Genomic DNA, 5851 nt, shown 5'->3' on the forward strand with positions numbered 1-5851 from the left:
TGATTTTTGAAATGGGATAATTCCCTTAATATTTATTTAATAAAATAAATGACTATTTCCTGTTGTAAAGAAACTAAAAGTTGGATTTTATCCTGCTTTTCCTTGCTGTGTTTCATAATTCTTGATGACACGTACCATTTCCTGGGTAATTTTTTTATCTTAACTTGCACTGCTCATTTATTTTTAAAAAGTGTTTCTTGAGTGTCCTTTAGGTGGGAACTCCAAAGGGAAGCTTCAGGTCATAATTAACAGGGCTCCAGCAGACTCCCAGTCCTTGCCTCTGTCTTCTCTGGGTAAACGCGCTCCATCCCTTGGAGAATGACAGCTCAAATCCTTCACTCTGGACTCATGAACACTGTAGGCTGATAGATCGGGATCTGAGCTTTTCAAGTTGTCCTTGCTTAGAATCACAGCAGAATCTGCATTGCCTTGTGGGCTCCTGTTTGGAAATGATTTCATAGTCTGAGGGGTGTTGGCTGTGCTGCTGTCTGAGGCAAAAAACCCTGAGTGTTTGCTGGGTTCACTTGGCTTAATCTTCACTTTAGGGCATTTTAACTGGACTTTGTGGATTTTTTCCAGCTGTTCTCCCTCCAGCTGTTGGGTTTCCTCCTTCACTTCCATGAGGTAATCTGTGACTGACTGTCAGGCTGCAGTCCCTTCTCCAAGAGCTTATACATTCCACTCCAAAACTTGCATTGAATACCTGAAGTTGCACGGCGTTGTACAGAGGCAAAGGTTTCCCTGGGTCTCACTGTGATCAGCTCTATAGGGAAGATTCATGTAGTTGCACTGTCCTTCCACGGTGAGCCCATAAAGAGTATGTTCTTTCTTGAAATTTGAATTCTGAGTTCTCATCTCTCATTTTTGCTGTTACATAGAAAGTTTCCAAACTGTCACAAATACATGTGATGTTGAATGTGAATCAGAAACCACTCATTGACCTCCAACACACAGGAAAATTGTTCCATTAACTGCCAGACCCACTCAATAAACTGATCAGTAACTGGAGAGAGATTTTTGGGTCACATCTAGATTTCCATATCTGTAATTAAACGTATTACCAAAGGAATTCCAGTCCTTTTCAATTAATGCCATGAAGCCCTTCAGAATCCAGTTGTGTGGACCCAGCAGGAGGCTGGCCACTGAGCACACCTGCACAGTCCTGTCCCAGCCACGGACACAGTGAACAAGCACACTTGCCTCTTCCTCCGCAACTGCCTTGGCAATGAAGATTCCTGCATCCTCGATGGCCTTAATGTCCTTTAACCAGCCTGAGTTCTCCAGTCCCCACAGAAAGTCTCTTGTGGAGGGAGATTTAAGTTCACACACTTCTAGCATTTTTTTCAGATGTTCTCTGTCCAGATAAACTGGAGTTTGATGTTGGAATAATTGTCTTCATTCTCATAGCCTTTCCCAGCAGCATGGTTTGCCATGGCATTAAGTTTAGGCTGAGTGTCAATGACTTAAATGAAGTTGCTTCCTGAATTGGCTTTCCTGGTGGTCTGGAGCACCTTTTAGTTTCCAGGCACAGGGCTCTGAAGCCAGACAGGGGCTGGCTGCTCAGGAAGATGGAGGCGTGGTTACTTCTATAGCACAATAGTAAGAAGGGGCAGGAAATCGCTGTCTGCTCCAGAATTTGAAACTCCCCACTAGGATGTGTGCCGTGGCAGATCTGGGAATGTACAGTTTGGTGGGATAAGAATCACAAACTCTGCTGTCTCTATGGGTACCGCTGAGCTGCCAATAATCATTAGGGACACCATGTGCTTGTATTCTTTACTAAGATCAATCAGCATCTAGTCTTGTTCTCTTTCTTCTTTCTCCAGATTGGGGTTGAATTAAAAGCAGCATTACTCCTCATATTTAATTTGTCTTGCAAGGCATATCAGAGAGATGAACACATGACCTGTAACAGCTGAAAGTTCTTGCAACAAATAGGCAGATGGAATCCAGTAGCAGTTGTTACTGTTTTTGAAACATGGACATCTGGCAGTGAAGAATCCATGTTTCTTTTCTTGTGTCAGGTGCGTTTTCCACAAATATGACATGAATAGCCACAAAATACAAAGTATCTAGGGCTGTGTTTTAAGAAGATATTCTATCTATAAAACGGACATTTTTGACCTGGGGCTTATGGATGTCCTCCATGGCAAGCCCATGTCTGCAAGATCCTGAGCTGATTTGACCTCATGCACCTACATGCATCTGTGGTGCAGGAGGTGGGGCACCTCATCTAAATCTTACTGGAGACAGTTTGTAAAGATCTTCAATTCCCTCCTTTATAAGTGTGTTAACTCTGAAACATTTTCTATCCCATTTTCCTAGGTTTCTCTGCAGAGATAGTTCCAGCTGCTGAAAGCTGGCCTTTAAACTCATATACTGTTTGCCTCCATCCTTTAGATTAACTTACTTCCTTATACTCTGCCAGTGATTGCTATACATTCTGAATAAATTCTTGCTCACAAATCCTTATCTCATGATCTGTTTCTGGAAAAACATACACAAATATGTATGGTATTCTTAGGTTTCAAGATCTAGACACAGTTAGATGGAAAGAGAGTATCTTCAAAATTAGTTTACTACCATGAGCAGAATTAAAACAAAATGTTACACAAAAATTTATTCATGTGCTGGCAGCTGAAGGGTATATATTGTACATATTTTTTCTACATTTTAAACACCATAGTTAACATCAAAAGGGGTTAAGTATTGGACCCTGAGGGAGTCTCCATGTTAGGTCCCTCGGGGTGGAGGATCATTTGAATTTCTAATATAGGTAGGTAGGACAGCAATATCTCCAATATTTTCAGTGCAGAAGCAGTCAACTTACTGCACGATGCTGCAGCCAGAGCAAGCTATATGAAGCACCATGAGATTAAACAAAGTCAGAGAAGGCTAGGAAAAGCCTTGTGAAAGGTTTAAAATGGTTTGCTTATTATAAGAGCGTAGACTGACAGCAATGACAGCTCCAGATCTTATGTGGGAAATCTATTTCTTCAACCTTAGCTGTCATTGCCTGTTCAGCCACTTTCCTGCTGCTACAGACTCTCACTTTTTGATAGACATCTAGAGTGGCGGGTAAAAAAAAATGTGATTTAGATTTTTCAATAAAATAAGGCAAGTTCAAAGCATTGAACTAGCAGCTTTGATTCTGGATATTTTTTGCTACTAGATTTGGGTAAAGAACTAAGCTCATAATAAAACTGATGGAAAAAAAGACTTCACAAAACACTTTTAATGGTATCAACACACACACACACACACACACACTCTAAATGATCTATGTTACCAATCATTAAATTCATTTTCCATACCTAGAGAAATTAGGTACTAATGCTTGATCTTTGGTATTTGATTACTATCCATGTACTTATATGACAATTTCACTTTAGTTTTAATATAAAGGTATCGATCATAATCTGAAAGAAGGCATGGATAATAGCAAACAATAAATAAATATTTACAGATTTCACTTTGTCAGTTTCACTAAAATAAAAATATGAATAAACTCATACTTGATACCTGAGATTACATCTAACTGGAAACATAAGCTATGTCAATAAAAGTGTGAAATAAATCACTATAAGCTTTTCTCTAGAAAAACTGAGGATCACATTTTTCCAAAGTCATGTGTTGATCTTTCAAAACTAAATTATGTGGTAGAAATAAGCAAATGACATAGAAAGGAATTTATGAATATATAAATCTATAAATATTCTTAAAATATAATTTTGAGTTAAAAATGTGCATTTGCAAATTGTCAATTTACAAATTGAATAAGGAATAAAGGAGGTCCAAAGGGAGCTCAGACATGTGTTGTATTAGGAAAAAAAAAAGTTAAAATAATTAAAATATTAGCAGTTAACCAAGCAGCAAAAGTTGTATGTGAAAATTCAGAAACATACTAATTATAACTTGTTGAAAAGAAAACAACAGTATTTGTAATATATATAAAGCTTACTTAACCAAAGTTTTTAAAAATGGAAAGAAAAATAACAAAAACAGTCAAAATGTTTTATTGTTCTTATCAACCCCCTTACTCCTTTCTCCATCCCACTCCACCCTCCTTCTTCCTTCCTTCCTTTCTTGTCTTTAACATATACAGATCTAAAAATTAGGTGATTTCCAGAGTGAGCACCAGTGATCTGTATTTGTTTTGAGTGCCTGTTCACCAACACTAATCAATACTCCATGTGATTGACTTATAGTAAAATGCCAGTACTAGTCCCAGCTTATAAACAGATAGAAAAGTTGGGCTGCTTCATAAGAGCTGTAGTTTTTTTCTGGGAAAGCTCCTCAGTTATGTTATGTTGTTAGATATGTAGGCTAACTTAATATAATACAGCTGATGGACAAGTACATGGATAGGAACACTTCCCAGTGTATCCACAGTATTCAGAACAAGCTCTTGCACACCTATGGACAATCAACACATCCATTGGATGGATAAATAATGAATGTGGAAATAAATCCAAATGACTCACTGACTTGCTATTCCGTCAGGTAATGAATGCAGTACCATCAGTTTGCTCTTTGAAAAAAGCTGAGGGCATTTGGAGACCATCTCTATTTTGTTGTGTGCCATAATTAATTTGTTTGTTTGTCTCTTTATATTTTAGATCATGGCTAAATCTATTTGATCTCACAATAAACTACAGTAATAAAATTCCCTGAGGCCTAATTAATTATCCTGCTTTTTAGAACCACTTTCAATCTAAGATTATGCTAGAACACCCAGTTCTACCACCATAGGGCCTGTTAGAGATGTGCTGTCCCTACCACTAAATTATCTTCTAGCAAATAGCTTTGCCAAAGCCTGGCAATGATTATGCATGGGATGAATTGTTTGCAGTTTGTTTTGTAACCTTTGGGTTACAGGTGAAATATTTCTATAGGATTCTATATCAAAATTGCTGTTAATTCTTTCTATGTCAGTACTTATTCAACACATTCTTGCAATGGTAAAAACATACATACACATATGTGTGTATCTCAACACTACCTTTAAATAGCAGCACAAAGTATCCATTTTCAGGAAATAATTAGGCTCTAAAATTAAGTTAGTTATGTGTTATTAACAATTTTTTTAAAAGTGGAAATAAATATCTTCTCAATTTATTATGTGAAATAGTTCATGCATAACCAGTCATGGAAAGTATTTACCACCTATGGAAAATAAATACCACATCTTTCAAAGAAGATAATTAAAGCACATTTTGAGTGAGTAAACATTGTCCTTTTTTAACCTAAATATACAAAAGTAAAAAAAAGACACATGCATGGAAAGAACTATTTCCACAAGCCCTGACTGTGATAGATCTGTATTGTTAAATATTTCTTAAGCAGTTTTTAATGGATGACATATGTTGAACATCACACAGCAATGTGCATGAAGCACTTTGCATCTGTCAGAGCTTCTTACAGCTAATTCCTCTCCTGTATTGCAACATGCTTTGTTTCTGTGTGTCAGATGCTGATATTGGTATTTTATGTGAAATGCTACATATAGCCTTGGCAACTACAAAGGGAGTCATTCTGTAATATCTTTTTACATAATAATCCATAAAGTGACAGCTATTAGAATTGAGAGTAAATCATTAATTTTACATAAGTAATCAGTTGCTTATGTTGAATCCAAACAGGAATTTAAGTAAGATGCTTGTAGACCATGACTGAAACCTGTATCAGCCACACATGAGGAAGAACTTAACGGGGAAAATTCTGTGCTTTGTGTTAGTTTTATCTCATTAACTTGTAGCAAAAGCAGTTAAAATGTTGACTTACATCCCATGTGTAATACTATTCACTTAGTAGATCTCCTAAACAAATTATGAACATTTCCATTAATATA

The 5851-nt window shown here is 36.9% G+C and overlaps 1 pseudogene; it reads right to left on the reverse strand.

Moving 5' to 3' along the window:
* Window positions 1–234: 234 nt before the first annotated feature.
* LOC149995972 (phosphatidylinositol-3-phosphate phosphatase MTMR7 pseudogene) lies at window positions 235–2148 on the reverse strand (annotated as a pseudogene).
* Window positions 2149–5851: the final 3703 nt, after the last annotated feature.

This window comes from Furipterus horrens, unplaced genomic scaffold (assembly GCF_987537825.1).
Source record: "Furipterus horrens unplaced genomic scaffold, mFurHor1.1.pri manual_scaffold_12, whole genome shotgun sequence".
NCBI classification, from domain to species: Eukaryota; Metazoa; Chordata; class Mammalia; order Chiroptera; family Furipteridae; genus Furipterus; species Furipterus horrens.